The 18,546-nt window shown below is 36.6% G+C and overlaps 1 non-coding gene across 1 annotated transcript; it reads left to right on the top strand.

The window, feature by feature from the left end:
* The first annotated feature begins 2,800 nt into the window (after positions 1–2,800).
* Positions 2,801–2,907, top strand: LOC141721924 (small nucleolar RNA R71). The gene has a single exon (XR_012574965.1). It is a non-coding gene; the product is annotated as a small nucleolar RNA R71 (small nucleolar RNA).
* Positions 2,908–18,546: the final 15,639 nt, after the last annotated feature.

The raw sequence follows: 18,546 nt of genomic DNA, 5'->3' as shown, positions 1-18,546 counted from the left end.
GATGTCATGCATGGCCTCAATACGCCGAATCAATCACTTGTACTACTCATTACCAACACCAGTCCTATCAACTTCCTGCTGCGCATGAGAAGAACTAGGGATGGCAATTTGTACTAAACCGATGGATACCCGATTCAACTGATCCGATCAGGTTTTACCGAACCCGAATATTTCGTGTTTGGATTCAGGTTTGGGTTTGATTTCTAAATCCGAACCATTTTCGGGTGGGGTTTGAGTTTAAGGCATACCGTTTCAAACCCGACCCAAAAACCCAAAACCCGTTCTATTCCGATCCGAACCTGAACCCGATCCGAAACAGTGTTAATATATAAATAATATTTTATATTTTATAAGTAATAATATAATATATTACTAATATTAGTACAAAAAAATATACTTTTACAAACTATTGCATTAAAGTCGTTTAAATATATTTTTAGCAGCATGTTCAATACAAGTATACTAAAGGTCAAGATTGTTGCATTATTTCACCAACAATTTTATTCATAGAGGTATGATCCATTGTCTTTTCTGAACCCTTTAATTCAACCCCAAAAATTTCAATATCTCCATATTTATGAGCATTTTGCTCAAATCAGTTCCTAGTAATTTTTCACTAGGGTTTGTGCAAATTAAGGTGCAATTTGATAGTGATCTACAAACCCGAACCGAACCCAAACCGAACCCGATGGGTTCGGATTTAGTGGTTCGGGTTTTTCAGGGTTCGGGTTTGGTTTTTGCTAAACCCGTTTCGACCGACCCGATTACCATCCCTAACCCTCTGTAGGCACGAGAGGATCCGACCGACCACCCTCTACATCATCAAAAATATATCCCAACCCCTTATCATGGGGTGCACCTAAAAATGCATAACTCAAGTGATCTGATAGTGGGTTGAGCTCAAGTGTGGGAGCTTCTTCAATAGACGGCTCGAGATGCTCCTGAGAAACTTTCAGCTCTACTAACCCATAAAAATCGAATGGCATATCCAACTTCCTCTTCAACGGAGGTACATTCAAAACCTGCAGTTGCTCTGCTCCTTCTTCAACTTCAATAACTGATTCCCCTATTAAATCTCTCTCTAGGGTATCTGAATTTGGCAATTGCTCAAGTTCCGAATTCACTACAAAGTCGACCCACTCTACTTTAAAGCACTCCTCTTTAGCTGTGGGTAACTTTATTGCCTTGAACACATTAAAAGTGACCTTTTGATATTGAACCTTCATTGTAAGCTCTCCTTTTTACACATCGATCATAGTTCGGCTTGTAGCCAATAATGGTCTTCCCAAGATGATGGGAATCTTCTTATCTTCCTCGAAATCAAGAATTATAAAGTCAGCAGGGAAGATGAGTTTATCCACCTTAACCAAGACATCCTCCACTATTCATCACGGATAAGCGATAGAACGATCAGTTAGTTCCAATGACATATATGTCGGTTTCAGATCAGGTAGACCAAGCTTTTTAAAGATAGATAAGGGCATCAGATTGATACTAGCTCCCAAATCATACAAGCATTTGTCGAACGACAAGTTCCCGATAGTGCAAGGAATAGTGAAACTTCCAGGATCTTTAAGCTTCAGAGGCAACTTATGTTGCAGCCCAGCACTGCATTCCTCCGTAAGAGCAACGGTCTCTAAGTCATCGAGCTTCACTTTTTGAGAGAGAATACCTTTCATAAACCTTGCATAGCTAGGTATCTGTTCAAGAGCTTCAGCGAAAGGTATGTTGATGTGAAGTTTCTTGAAAACTTCCAAGAACTTAGCAAATTACTTATCCAACTTCTATTTTTGCAACTTTTTAGGAAAAGAAGGTGGAGGATAGACCTATTTCTCCCCTGTATTACGCTCAGAAGGAGTGTATTCCACAGTTTTCTTCCTTGGTTCCACCTCAGCATCCTTCAACACTTCTTCTTCAGCCACAACTTCATTTTTTGAAACTTGAGATTTTTTAAGCTCTTCGTCTTGCTGAAATTGGGGGATTGCGACCTTTCCAGACCTCAAGATGATGGCGTTCACCTATTCTTCAACTTCCCTCTTGCCTGGATTGGCTTCTGTATCACTAGGAATGTTCCTCGTGGTCGAATTAATAAGGCGTTAGCAATTTACCCTATTTGATCCTCCAGAGTCTTGGTAGAAACAACCTGGCTTTTGCATATAAGATCCTGGTTTTTACACATAAGCCTCAACTCCTCCAATTCAGATTTTTCACTCGAATATTGACCTGCACCTCCATGAGTTTGTTGTTGAAGTTGGAGTTGTTGTCTTGGTGAAAATTTGTTGCTGAAAACCAGGAGGATTGAATTGCTTGTTTCCAAACTTCTAGAACGGTTGTTGCATCGCATTCTGATTGTTGCTCCAGCTGAAGTTAGGATAATTCCGGTTGTCAGGATGATAAGTGTCTGGAACTTGTTGCTGTGATCTCTGAAAGTTGCTCACAAACTGAGCTGATTCATAAGATATAACACAATGCTCTGTTGCATGCAAACCTGCACACAACTCACAAACACTGGTTATCTGATTAACATCATAGTTAGCCAGATAATCGATCTTCATTGGAAAATGCCTTTAGTTGAGCAATGATAGTTGTAACTGTATCCACTTCAAGAACTCATGCTACCTTGCCATGTGGCATTCTCTGGGTTGGATACTGATATTCATTAATAGCCATCAGTTCAATTAGATCATAAGCTTCCTCATTGCTCTTTGCCCATAATGCTCCACCTGATGATGCATCAAGCATGTGTCTTGACTGTGCTCCCAAACCGTTATAGAAGCAATTGATGATCATCCAATCAGGCATTCCATGATGAGGACACTTCCTAAGCATCTCCTTGTAACGCTCCCAAGCTTCACATAGATATTCTCCCGATTGCTGCATAAATTGTGTAAGAGCATTCCTTATTGCAGCTGTCTTTGCCATATGGAAGAATTTAGTAAGAAATTTCTGAGCGAGATCCTCCCAAGTAGTGATAGAACCTGCTGGTAGAGAGTGTAACCAACACTTAGCTTTATCCCCCAGAGAAAAAGGGAAAAGTCTCATCTTCACCGCATCTTCAGAAACATTGTTGAACTTGAAGGTGTCACTGATCTCGATGAAATCCCTAATATGCATATTAGGATCTTCCGTTGGAGAAAACCCAAACTGGATTGAATTCTGCACCATCTGAATTGTGCCAGGCTTGATTTTAAAAGTATTAGCTGTGATCGCTGGCCTGACAATGCTAAATTAAATGTCATTGATCTTGGGTTGAGAAAAATCCATCAACGCTTTCGTTGGTGCTGCTGGATCTCCCATTGTAATGAGTACCAGAAACACAAACAAGTAAATCATGAAATTAAAAGAATCCGAGTCAGTGAACTTTAACGACCACTGTTGTCAAGCACATAAACTAAAAATTAACACCGAGTCCCCGACAGCGACACCAAAAACTTGTTAGGACGAAAACATGCGCTAAAATTACACGCAAGTATATGCGTTCGCAAGTAATATATAATGCTTTCTAGTTCATTCCCACAGAGACTGATTTAGGTTAACTTCAATTTATGCACTTATACAACGATGGTATGGTTATTATTCAATGCTAAGACAAGTAACAAATTGGGGTTTGATTAAACAGAGTTTAAACTAAATAACATTAACTAAGAGATTAAAGGGGTTGAATTACTTATATGAGACAAACATGAGATTCCAACTTCATTAAATACTTCATTCAAAGTCATTGTTCTTAACCTTAGCATGCAATGGTGATGACAACTAATCAGATAACACGAAACTAGTAAACGCCAACTTTCATTGTATGAATACCCTACTATCAGACATCCACAAAAAAGATAGAAGCTGATGTTATAGCCAAAATTTGGTATTGGATCATCTCGGGTCAAATACGGGTCAATTGGAATTGAATTGGGGCAAGAAGATGAATAATTAGGTTTTGGTTTGCATTGTATGAAGCGAAGACGCGCCCTGTATATGTAGGATGCGTCTATGATTGTGTAGGCTGTACTTTGGGTTATCATGTTAAGAGATGGGGAGGAAGATATTGAAAGTAGGAGGACGCGCCCAAGGCGCAGGACGCGCCCTGATAAGTAAAAATAATGGGATGAGCTGTACAGGTAATAAGGTTGCCATGCAAGGAGAATATGTGTATTTTATAAGAAGAGGACGCGTCCTGCCTCCTGGAGATGCACACTTTGGGATGGTTGAGCTTGTTCTCATTCAAGATAAAGCAAATTGAGATACTTGGAAGATATAGCAATATGTGGAGTTCGTAGGGTCAGGACACGCCCAATCGTTCAGGGCGTATCCTATGTGTGAAGAATACATGATCAAGAGTAAGTTTAAAGCTAGGCAAGCGTGGAAGGAGCAATGGAGGATTATTTTCACTAACATATTTGTTGCAGGTACTCTTTGAAGAATTCCCTCCTTCAGACGGTCAAGGAGGGGGATGTCCGTGAAAAGCTTGAAGGCCTCCAGGGGTATGCCTGATGATTAAAGGCCTCACCCTGTATTCAACGGGTGTCCTCGTTGGGGATGCGGGGTTAACTTTGGTGTGTGCTTTGGGAACTCTGTTCTTGTATTCAACGGGTGTCCTCGTTGAAGAACTTTGGAGTCATCCTGTACTTTGCACCCAAGAGCTTGGGATCACCTGTCCTGCTATCTGGTGGGTTATCCTCATTCGGGGGACAGGGACGCGCCTGGCATTTGGGGTGAACCGTGGCTATACCTGCATTCGTAATTCAAGGGAGATAGCTGTAGCGGAATGTTATCCTTGCACAGGGAGATGCATTATCCGTGAAGTCCCGCGATTACAAATTATAAGGGGTCGGAAGTGAGAGCCTTAAGGAGCCACCACCTACCCTAAGCAATCTCAAACCCCAATTCATCACAACCACCTCACTCCGCTCACTTTTCAGGCGAAGAACCACCATCGTAGATCTTAATTCAGGCTACGAACCTCAAATTTTGTTGATACCAAATTCCTCCATCAACAAATTGGCGCTAGAAGGAGGGGTGCTGATGAAGATCATAATCTCAGGAGGAAGAGATATCTCATCACGATGAAGGTTTTTTACACAAGAATTGAAGGAAAGCCACAGAGGAGTTTGCAAACAACGGCCACGAAAATGATTAAACGAGTGTTAGGGAATATATCCTTTAACAGATACCACTTTTCGAGAGATGACAAAAGAAGTTATAAAAAGAGAAGGTATTTCCAAGGTCTTAATACTTATCTTCTTTTTGAATTCTTCTGTTGAATCGTCATCCAATTCTAGACACTTCTTCACGTTTCAAGGATATCGATAATCTTCATCATCGTCGAATCGTAGCCTTGGAATATTTCATAATAGAAGTTTGCAGCTTCCCGGAGTTCCATCTAACTGAACACAACCATCTTGAACGAATGTGCCTATCTTAACTTACTCGTTGGTGCTATATCCAATAGTCCAACGGGAACTCGATATGAGCTCAAACATCCTCACATAGCTATACACACTCCTACACACTCTTGTTTCTAGTTTACTATAACCTCGGCTCTGATACCAACCTGTAACGCCCCCCAAATCCGGGGTCAGAGGATTTGGTCGTCACTATGAAACCTTAATCAAAATTAACCTGTTAAATCAAAATACAAATGCCAGGGGAAGATATTTAGCATAAATGCTCAGCAAGTTCATTATAATATATATATAGTTGTTTTGATATAAAACCGACATCTGTATTAGAGCAGAACATTTGAAATCATAATTGCTGAATCAGAAAATTTATTAAAGAATCAGATAATTGTTTCTCACTGTATTCAAAACTCTTTTTTGATATTTTCGAGCGAAATGCTTCAGCAATACTTTGAATCTTGATGAGCATAAAACTCGTAAAACAGTGTTTACGGAAATATCATAAACAACAATAAAAAGAAGCTTTGATTATGGATTGAATCATTAACTTTATTCAAAACCGAACTCTTGATATTAATACTCATTTTGTTGTCATATCAAATTAGATATCAATATGAACTTTGATGCTCACAACATCCCATACTGAAGTCAACACCAATCATCTATACTAATACCACCTTTGATATTTAACAACAAAGTAAGTATCCACCTCAATCAGAAACTGAATCAAAACTATATTTTACCTTTTATCCAGAACAGAAACAGTTGATAAATCATTTATTTTAACATTATCAAAACAATATCATAATTTAGATTGGAATCCTCGAACGACGGTGTGTTGCCGCCGGCGATCAGCCGCGGAGCAACACCGGTATGCCGAAGCATATCCAACTAAATAAAGGGGTACCCAAGGCACATATCGGCCTAGCAAGGTGTTATATCCTATATAACACATAGCTCACACTGGACCACCGCCACGGCCTCTTACGCAACCATCCAATCTTAAAAACATTTTATTGAAAGGGGTCATAATACTCGACACCCTTATAAACTTTTATTCCCCCATTTACTTGGGCATGAATACTCGCAAAACCAACTCATTTTTCTCAAAACCCAAAACATTTATAAATCCATTCATTTGATAAGTAAAATCACTTAGCTATTCTGAACATAGAATAGCAGAAGAGTACTTGCATAAACAGAATCATTTAATTCAGCGATATGTAAAACATTTATCTATTCTGAAATGAGAATAGGGAAAGCAATACTTGCATAAGAAGGTTTAAAATAAATATCACTTGAACAATAAGTGATGATAGGGATACTTGTCTTAGGGTTTTTAGCAGTTAGTCACACTCGTAGAAATGCAGTTATCTCAGTCTGGCATCTCATGACCTTGATGTCCTTCCATTTTGAAAACTCACTGATATGTTGCTCTTGCGACTGCAAGAAGCCAGTTATCCAATACCATTCCATCTCACTCTTTATCCAACAACTTGTCCTGATCAACTCGAATGATCCGCTTCTATAATTAAAATACATATCTTAATCGCTTAAATGATAATTACTCGACGAACTGCGCGTCAAACCCTATTGTCCACCCATACGATAGCCCACACATAAAGGAAACAGTCAAACACAAGACTCTTGACCCACGTAAGCACATAATTCACATAGCACTTAATCATATAATTCAGGTATCACATAATTCATATCACATATGACCCGATTCATCAAAAGGTTCGACTCAGTATGTTTAAAACTGAAATCGGGTCAAAAATATGATTTATCGATCAATAATTGACTAAGAATGACTTGTAAAACAAGCGACCTTTCGAAACAAAATAATTTGGGTCTCGAAAGTATTTTTAATGAAAGCAGAATATTTTTCTGAGTCTAGAGGCGTTCGTTTCGTATTAAACGGACGAACGATTGATTTAATATGAATTTTTGAACATTTTTCGAAATTAAAACGGGTCTCCAAATCATTTAATATTAAATAATAGGGCTCGAACACCCGAAAATAATTTTATAAGAATTATCGAGCGTGGAAAATAATTTAAAATAATATTTTAAAGCTCGAAGCTACTTTTCAGAATTTTTAAATCGAAATAAATAATTAAATCTAATTAAATAATCAATTAAAATTAATTAATAACATATAAATTAATTAATCAATTAATATTTAAATTAATTGACTAATTAAATAATTAATTATCAACTAAAATTAATCAATTAAATAATTTGGATTTATTTTTGAATTAAAAATAAATTTTCAGAATAAAAATAATGATTTTCAAAATAAAAATGAATTTTTAGAAATTAAAAAATAGGATTTTTGAATTATTTTAAAAACTAAAAAGCTGGAAATAGAATTTAAATTAGGGGTTAGGGTTTGGATGGATCAAACTCGGGTTATAAACAAAACCCAACGGGTTGGAACCGGGTCGGACCAAGAACAGGTCCGCTGGAATCTGGGAAACCCAGAAACCGGTGGCTGTTCCGGTCGCCGGACAGAATTCCGGCAAGTCTCAGAACCCAGTCAACACAGCCAGGTTTTCACAGATTTTAGGCTCAAACCCTTCCACTTCCTTCCAACATCAACTCTGATATCTTAACAACAACAGGCCATCACCAGTTCATTTCTCCGACGAAAATCAAACAAAAACCGGCGAAAAGCCGACGAACTTCCGGTGAAGTTTGATTATGCTTAAAACTTGCTGAAAACTCGCGATTTTGATGTCAAAACAACACTAATTCAACACTCAAACTATTCACGACTTTAAAATTATCACCACATCATCACAGAATCCAAAAATTCAAATTTAAAAATAAAAAAAAACAAGAACTTCGAATTTAATCAAACCTGGACCAAAATTAACATATTAATATACGAAATCAATCCTCAAACTCCCAGGAATGATAATCTAACTTCAAATCAAACAAACAATTACTTCAAATCAAAAACTGAATTTAACTAATAAAATTGAAAAATCGAAATTATTAAATAATCAACCAATGTTGATGATATAGGTACGAACATATAGCTCTCATCAAGGGCTTCACAACGGTTACAAATACTTGTGATTTGGTGTTCAATATCACTTTCAAATTTAAGTTTGATTCTCAGAACTCTTCAAGAACACCAAGAACAACCTTTTTACAGAATTTCCAGAAAATCAAACTTCAATTACTATATGATATTGAACTCTATTTTTGAAGTATAATATATGAAATTGACCAGAAAAACATGCTCTACAACGGAATCATCAAAACACTCAGATAATCATGTCTGCGAAAATTCATATTTTATTCTCTAAATGATTCGAATTAAAATAATTAAATAAGAAAATCACCTTGATTTCTGGGTAAAAACTGATGATTGATTCAAAAAGAAGATTTCGAGAGCTTTGTTTTGATATGCTGCACGCCCGAATCAGAGTTCGATAACGCCTTCGTTTGCGCGTTTGATTTTTAGGAACGTATCGGTTTCTAGGGTTTTTCTCTGTATTTATTGTATTTTTACTGGTTGTAAATAAATAAACGAAAAAAATGAAATAAGAAATAGGCTATTTATATTTACGGAATATTGGTTCGTTCTGGATTGTTTTGGATCGATAAATTAGTTGCTTAGCCGCTAAGTAACTACAAAACGATCCAAAAATAGATTATTTAGCCGCTAAGTAACTATAAAAATGATACAATTTAATACCAGATTTGGATAATTATCAAAATCGAGCTTTTCATAAAACACCATATACGAAAATAATGTAAATATAGCCCGTCTCTCGAGAATACAGGTTTTGTTGATTTATCGAAATGGTTACCGTATCGAAAATCTTGCGCCGGGCCGCGCACGGGTCAAACCGTAATCTGGATCGAAAAAGTCAAAACACGGAAAATGTCCGAAATTACCAGATTAGGTTAGGAAGGAGTTTTTGGAAGAGTTTCGGGTTGTAAAAAGATAAAAACGGTTGAGGTTGAATGATTCCCAGCTTTATAAAATAATTTTATAATTATTCAGAAAATAATTAATAAATCTATAAATCCTTATAAAATCATATAACAATCCAAAAATTACCAGAAAAATATCATAATTATCTATATTTTATTCTGGACATATAAAAAATTAAAATACTCAAAGAATATCATATATAAACATCCAAAACATCAACTCCAATTACCAGATAATTCACCAAAGTTCACATAAAATCACATAAATAATTCCAAATAATAATAATAATAATATTTGAAAATATGGGATATTACAATCTACCCCCCTTATAAAGATTCCGTCCTTGGAATCAGCAGAAGAAAGCACTAAGGGTTTTCTAACCAACTTCTCAATCTTGCATATGCAACTTTTCTTAAATCTCAAATAAAGCTTGGAGTCCTTGTATGACATAATGATCATGGGAGCTTCACTCCGCATCATCGTTTCTTCCACATACCATTTGACCAATTTCTCCGTAGAATTACTTTAACTGATTGCGAGAAAGAAGAATAGAAAGAAAGATAGAGGGAAAGAAAAGAAAGAGAGATAGAGAGAGAAATAAAGAAACAGATTGACTTCGGTATACACCACTGATATTTTAATTGCATTGCAGTCCACTGCTGCTTTTGGTAATCCCATCACATCGCCTTACTTTGACTTGATCAGGATACTCATCTTAACTTGATTGGCATACCTTCGAATGTTTGGGATGATAAAATCATGAAACTTCAAATAAAAAGAATTTGATACAATAACAACACCAAAATCTGAATTTGAGAAAAAGTATTGTTGAATTAAAAGAATAACTGAGAGATCAATATGATCAAACGAACTTGGTGTTGCGTGTCCAAATTAAGATACTACTAAAGGTTGTTAACCTTCTTGTAGTGACAACACACACAAGTGATGGCGTCCCATCCAACTCCTATCACACAGACAAGTATACCTTGTGTCCCCTATAGCCAGGGTTGTTCATCTCAGTCATAATAAAAGGATATCAAAGGAATTCAAAATCAAATGAATAACACTGGAAAGATTTCAAAGCTGATATTTCTGGAGAGAAATGAAATCCAGAAAACAAGATTCTGGAACAAAATGATTAAACGAGTGTTAGGGAATATATCCTTTAACAGATATCACTTTTTGAGAGATGACAAAAGAAGTTAAAGAAAGAGAAGGTATTTCCAAGGTCTTAATACTTATCTACTTTTTGAATTCTTCTGTTGAGTCGTCATCCAATTCTAGACACTTCTTCACGTTTCAAAGATATCGATAATCTTCATCATCATCGAATCATAGCCTTGGAATATTTCACAATAGAAGTTTGCAGCTTCCCGGAGTTCCATCTAACTGAACACAACCATCTTGAACGAATGCGCCTATCTTAACTTACTCGTTGGTGCTATATCCCATAGTCCAACAAGAACTCGATATGAGCTCAAACGTCCTCACATAGCTATACACACTCCTACATACTCTCGTTTCTAGTTTACTATAACCTCGACTCTGATACCAACCTGTAACACCCCCCAAATCCGGGGTCAGAGAATTTGGTCGTCACTATGAAACCTTAATCCAAATTAACCTGTTAAATCAAAATGCAAATGCCAGCGGAAGATATTTAGCATAAATGACCCCAAACTAACCCAAGATCTTTTAAGGTTACAGTTCTAGAAATAAGATATCCAAATTCCATAAATAAATTTTTCACTTTCTTTTAAAACTCTTTTCAACAATTCTCAATCTCAAAACTTAACCCGCTAGTATAACTTCAAAAAGAAGTATACTAGGCCCAATTATAAAATACACCACTATAAGATAATATAATATAAACAATTTTATATAATAAAACTTACACTAGTCCGCAAACCCTGGACCAACCACCTTCCAAAAGCTTCTTCTTTGCTTCCTCGAATTACGCGGCTAAACAGCGCAAGTTAATCCTCACTGGAGGTTAAATTTAAAAACAGGCAAGTATGAGCGAAAGAAATGCTCAGCAAGTTCATTATAATATATATATGATTGTTTTGATATAAAACCGACATCTACATTAGAGCAGAACATTTGAAATTATAATTGCTGAATCAGAAAATTTAGTAAAGAATCAGATAATTGTTTCTCACTGTATTCAAAACTCTTTTTTGATATTTTCGAGCGAAATGCTTCAGCAATACTTTGAATCTTGATGAGAATAAAACTCGTAAAACAGTGTTTACGGAAATATCGTAAACAACAATAAAAAGAAGCAATGATTATGGATTGAATCATTAACTTTATTCAAAACCGAACTCTTGATATTAATACTCATTTTGTTGTCATATCAAATTAGATATCAATACGAACTTTGATGCTCACAACATCCCATACTGAAGTCAACACCAATCATCTATACTAATACCACCTTTGATATTTAACAACAAAGTAAGTATCCACCTCAATTAGAAACTGAATCAAAACTGTATTTTACCTTTTATCCAGAACAGAAACAGATGATAATTCATTTATTTTAAGATTATCAAAACAATATCATAATTTAGATTGGAATCCTCGAACGACGGTGTGTTGCTGCCGGTGATCAGCCGCGGAGCAACACCGGTATGCCGAAGCATATCCAACTAAACAAAGGGGTACCCAAGGCACATATCGGCCTAGCAAGGTGTTATATCATGTATAACACATAGCTCACACTGGACCGCCGCCACGGCCTCTTACGCAACCATCCAATCTTAAAAACATTTTATTGAAAGGGGTCATAATACTCGACACCCTTATAAACTTTTATTCCCCCATTTACTTGGGCAGGAATACTCGCAAAACCAACTCATTTTTCTCAAAACCCAAAACATTTATAAATCCATTCATTTGATAAGTAAAATCACTTAGCTATTCTGAACATAGAATAACAGAAGAGTACTTGCATAAACAGAATCATTTAATTCAGCGATATGTAAAACATTTATCTATTCTGAAATGAGAATAGGGAAAGCAATACTTGCATAAGAAGGTTTAAAATAAATATCACTTGAACAATAAGTGATGATAGGGATACTTGCCTTAGGGTTTTTAGCAGTTAGTCACACTCGTAGAAATGCAGTTGTCTCAGTCTGGCATCTCATGACCTTATTGTCCTTCCATTTTGAAAACTCACTGATATGCTGCTCCTGTGACTGCTATAAGCCAGTTATCCAATACCATTCCATCTCACTCTTTATCCAACATCTTGTCCTGATCAACTCGAATGATCCGCTTCTATAATTAAAATACACATCTTAATCGCTTAAACGATAATTACTCGATGGACTGCGCGTCAAAACCCTATTGTCTACCCATACGATAGCCCACACATAAAGGAAACAGTCAAACACAAGACTCTTGACCCACGTACGCACATAATTCACAAAGCACATAATCATATAATTCACGTATCATATAATTCATATCACAAATGACTCGGTTCATCAAAAGGTTCGACTCGGTATGTTTAAAACTGAAATCGGGTCAAAAATATGATTTATCGATCAATAATTGACTCAAAATGACTTGTAAAACAAGCGACCTTTTGAAACAAAAGGATTTGGGTCTCGAAAGTATTTTTAATGAAAGCATAATATTTTTCTGAGTCTAGAGGCGTTCATTTTGTATTAAACGGACGAACGGTTGATTTAATATGAATTTTTGAACATTTTTCGGAATTAAAACGGTCTCCGAATCATTTAATAATTAAATAATAGGGCTCGAACACCCGAAAATAATTTTATAAGAATTATCGATCCTGGAAAATAATTTAAAATAATATTTTAAAGCTCAAAGCTACTTTTCAGAATTTTTAAATCCAAATAAATAATTAAATCTAATTAAATAATCAATTAAAATTAATTAATAACTAATTAAATTAATTAATCAATTAATATTTAAATTAATTGACTAATTAAATAATTAATTATCAACTAAAATTAATCAATGAAATAATTTTGATTTATTTTTGAATTAAAAATAAATTTTCAGAATAAAAATAATGATTTTCAAAATAAAATGAATTTTTAGAAATTAAAAAATAGGATTTTTAATTATTTTAAAAACTAAAAAACTGGAAACAGGATTTAAATTAGGGGTTAGGGTTTGGATGGATCAAACCCAGGTTATAAACAAAACCTAACGGGTTGGAACTGGGTCGGACCAAGAACAGGTCCGCCGGAATCTGGGAAACCCAGAAACCGGTGGCTGTTCCGGTCGCCGGACAGAATTCCGGCAAGTCTCAAAACCCAGTCAACACAGCCAGGTTTTCACAGATTTCAGGCTCAAACCATTCCACTTCCTTCCAACATCAACTCTGATATCTTAACAACTACATACCATCACCAGTTCATCTTCTCCGACGAAAATCAAACAAAAACCGGCGAAAAGCCGGCGAACTTCCGGTGAAGTTCGATTATGCTTAAAACTTGATGAAAACTCGCGATTTTGATGTCAAAACAACACTAATTCAATACTCAAACTATTCACGATCTTAAAATTATCACCACATCATCACAGAATCCAGAAATTCAAATTTAAAATCCAAAAAAAAACAAGAACTTCGAATTTAATCAAAACTGGACCAAAATTAACATATTAATATATGAAATCAATCCTCAGACTCCCAGGAATGATAATCCAACTTCAAATCAAACAAACAATGACTTAAAATCAAAAATCGAATTTAACTAATAAAACTGAAAAATCAAAATTATTAAATAATCAACCAATGTTGATGATATATGTACGAACATATAGCTCTCATCAAGGGCTTCACAACGGTTACAAATACTTGTGATTTGGTGTTCAATATCACCTTCAAATTTAAGTTTGATTCTCAGAACTCTTCAAGAACACCAAGAACAACCTTTTTACAGAATTTCTAGAAAATCAAACTTCAATTACTATATGATATTGAACTCTATTTTTGAAGTATAATATATGAAATTGACCATAAAAATATGCTCTACAACATGGAATCATCAAAACACTCAGATAATCACGTCTGCGAAAATTCATATTTTATTCCCTAAATAATTCGAATTAAAATAATTAAATAAGAAAATCACCTTGATTTCTAGGTAAAAAATGATTATTGATTCAGAAAGAAGATTTTGAGAGCTTCATTTTGATATGCTGCACGCCCGAATCAGAGTTCGATAACGCCTTCGTTTGCGCGTTTGATTTTCAGGAACGTATCTATTTCTAGGGTTTTTCTCTGTATTTACTGTATTTTTACTGGTTGCAAATAAATAATCGAAATAAATGAAATAAGAAATAGGCTATTTATATTTATGGAATATTGGTTCGTTCTGGATCATTTTGGATCGATAAATTAGTTGCTTAGCCGCTAAGTAACTACAAAACGATCCAAAAATAGATTACTTAGCCGCTAAATAACTATAAAAAACGATACAATATAATACCAGATTTGGATAATTATCAAAACCGAGCTTTTCATAAAATACCATATACGAAAATAATGTAAAAATATCCCGTCTCTCGAGAATACGGGTTTTGTTGATTTATCGAAATGGTTACCGTATCGAAAATCTTGCGCCGGGCCGCGCACGAGTCAAACTGTAATCCGGATCGAAAAAGTCGAAACACGGAAAATATCTGGAATTACCAGATTAGGTTAGGAAGGAGTTTTCGGAAGAGTTTCGGGTTGTAAAAACGTAAAAAACGGTTGAGGTTGAATGATTCCAGGCTATATAAAATAATTTTGTAATTATTCAAAAAATAATTAATAAATCTATAAATCCTTATAAAATCATATAACAATCCAAAAATTACCAGAAAAATATCATAATTATCTATATTTTATTCTGGACATATAAAAAATTAAAATACTCAAAGAATATCATATATAAACATCCAAAACATCAACTCCAATTACCAGATAATTCACCAAAGTTCACATAAAATCACATAAACAATTCCAAATAATAATAATAATATTTGAAAATATGGGATATTACAGGGGTTGAAGTTTACAAATTCGGATTTGGCGGGTTAAGTGATTTGCCTACACTGTTTTGGCCCTATCTCGAGTTCCGTAAGTCATATTTGGACGATCTTACAGCCTACGTGAAGCTTATTGAATTCTATTTAATTCAGAGATGATATGGTTATGAGAATCCAAGTTGAACAGCCCGGAAATAGAGGAAAATAGTAGCTACAAATTTTTACCAAAAAATCCTATTTGGTTTAGAAAATTGGGAGAATCCTATTTGGTTTAGAAGATTGGGAGAAACCTACTTGGTATTGAAGATTGGGGTATCCTATTCTAATTAGAAGATTGAAGAATCCTATTCGATATAGAAAATTGGGGAATCATATTCTAATTAGAAGATTGAAGAATCCTATTCCATTAAGGAGATTAGAGAATCCTATTCCAACAAAGAGACTGAAGGATCCTATTTGATTTAGAATATTTGAGAACACTATTCAGTTCAGAGGACTCAACCAGGAGCAAATCTGAGGAGGATCGAAAGGAGAACACTCCAAGAAGAAGGCATTACTACCATGAGCTAGTCATCGCCGTTAAGATGATTCCTCGAGGTAACACTCAACTAGTATTGTTGTATTTTCCGTTAATTGTTTCTGGGACTTGTGTAGGAAGAATATTGTGAAAGAGATTTGGCACGGAGGAGATCCCCACAAACACTTAGGACGCGCCTTGATAAAGACATCCGGGGCCCATACGACTTCCAACAAATTCCAGGAGAATTCACCGACTGGACACGTCCGTTCCTCTAGGACGCATCCTCCAGGTAACATTCCAAGTTCCATATTAATTTTGTTTATTACTGGTAGGAAATCTTATCAGGAAAAAATCTCATGAGTTACCAAGCTCTGCGTCACAATATATTAAGGCGCGCCCTCAGCATGTGAAACATTCAGTGGAGAATTGCCCTCTAAAAGCCTTCTAAAAATATTGATCTTTGATTTAGTTTTATTACATAAAGATTCTGTAGAAGACCTTTGTCGAGGTAGATGCTCCTCTTACAGAGGACGCGCCCTCCAAGGATGAATACCCTTGTCGAGATAAGACGCTCCTCTTAGAGAGGACGCGCCCTCCAAGGATGTTAGCTTGTCGAGGTAGATGCGCCTCTTACAGAGGTAGCTCCCTCAAAGAATGATTTCCCTTGTCGAGGTGAATGCGTCTCTGACAGAGGACGCGCCCTCCAAGGATGAATACCCTTATCGAGGTGGATGCGTCTCTGACAGAGGATGCACCCTCCAAGGATGATTTCCCTTGTCGAGGTGGATGCGTCTCTAACAGAGGACGCGCCCTCCAAGGATGATTTCCCTTGTCGAGGTGGATGCATCTCTGACAGAGGACGCGTCCTCCAAGAATGATTTCCTTTGTCGAGGTGGATGCGTCTCTGACAGAGGACACGCCCTTCAAGGATGAAGACCTTGTCGAGATAAGCCGCTCCTCTTAGAGAGGACGCGCCCTCCAAGGATGTTACCTTGTCAAGATAAGCCGCTCCTCTTAGAGAGGACGCGCCCTCCAAGGATGTTACCTTGTCGAGATAAGTCGTTCCTCTTAGAGAGGACGCGCCCTCCAAGGATGAAGACCTTGTCGAGATAAGCCGCTCCTCTTAGAGAGGACGCGCCCTCCAAAGATGAAGATCTTGTCGAGATAAGCCGCTCCTCTTAGAGAGGACGCGCCCTCCAGGGATGAATAGCCTTTTCGAGGTAGACGCGCCTCTTACAGAGGAAGCGCCCTCCAAGGATGAATACCCTTGTCGAGGTAGATGCATCTCTGACAGAGGACGCGCCCTCCAAGGATGAATACCCTTGTCGAGGTGGATGCGTCTCTTATAGAGGACACACCCTCCAAGGATGAATAACCTTGTCGAGGTAGATGCTCCTCTTATAGAGGACGCGCCCTCCAAGAATGAATACCCTTATTGAGGTAGACGCGCCTCTTACAGAGGAAGCTCCCTCCAAGGATGATTACCTTTGTCGAGGAAGACGCTCCTCGTAAAGAGGACGCGCCCTCTAATTCACAGATTATTTTATTTGAGGAAGACGCCGCCACTATAAAGGGCGCGTCCTCTAAAAATATATGATTGTAGAAGATCGTAAAGGTTTTGACTTTGAGTTAAATAAATGAACCACACTATTTGTGGAAAAGACGAGGTCAATGATTTAGAGTTATGATTTGACAAGGAGCAAGTAATCAAATGTGGAATGGTATTGTGTTGTTGATGGAAGGATCACTCTCACCAACAAAGCACGTCCTCCTTGCATCAAAGATTATGTATTACTTGAAAATCAGAGAGCTATTCTTTTATTCTGGTTGTGCCTTCCCTTAGAGACAGCCCTCTTATGATGACCTTTTCAGTTTAAGGCACGTCCATAGGAGACCAATATTGGGATGAAAAAGTTAGAGAAAACTCTCAAATATTTGTTAATGGATTATGCTTTTTCAAGGTATGCGAAGTGCACACTTTTGTATAATATCTCTTGTTTCTTATGCCGAGTTAGCTCAGGTAAGCTTAGAGATGTGATGCATAAGTGGTAAGCCTCTCTGGAAAAATCAAGGTTAAGGTTGTCAAGAAGAGAAGGAGTATTTATAGGTGAAGGCGGAAAGATATGTGAATGACACTTGTGAATGTGGCAAAGATTGAGGGCACACCATCATGGTCAATAAGGAGGATAGGATTCCGAAGATGCGGCCTTAGTTGAGAATGCGCCCTTATAGAGGAAGATGTAGAAGACGCATACTCATATGAGTGAAGGATGACATAAATTTTTGTTTGGATGTAGATATTAGAATTCCTATTTTGTTTCCAACTTTATATGGAATTCGGGGGGTAGTTGTTATAGCCAAAATTTGGTATTGGATTATCTAGGGTCAAATACGGGTCAATTGGAATTGAATTGGGGCAAAAAGATGAATAATTAGGTTTTGGTCTGCATTGTATTAAGCAAAGACGCGCCCTGTATATGTAGGATGCGTCCATGATTGTGTAGGCTGTACTTTGGGTTGTCATGTTAAGAGATGGGGATGAGGATATTGAAAGAAGGAGGACGAGCCCAAGGCGCAGGACGCGCCCTGATAAGTAAAAATAATGGGATTAGCTGTACAGGTAATAAGGTTGCCATACAAGGAGAATATGTGTA

The sequence above is a fragment of the Apium graveolens genome, chromosome 4, assembly GCF_009905375.1.
Source record: "Apium graveolens cultivar Ventura chromosome 4, ASM990537v1, whole genome shotgun sequence".
NCBI lineage: Eukaryota > Viridiplantae > Streptophyta > Magnoliopsida > Apiales > Apiaceae > Apium > Apium graveolens.
The sequence above is the reverse complement of the archived record's forward strand: the minus strand, read 5'-3'. Positions and strand labels throughout refer to the sequence as shown.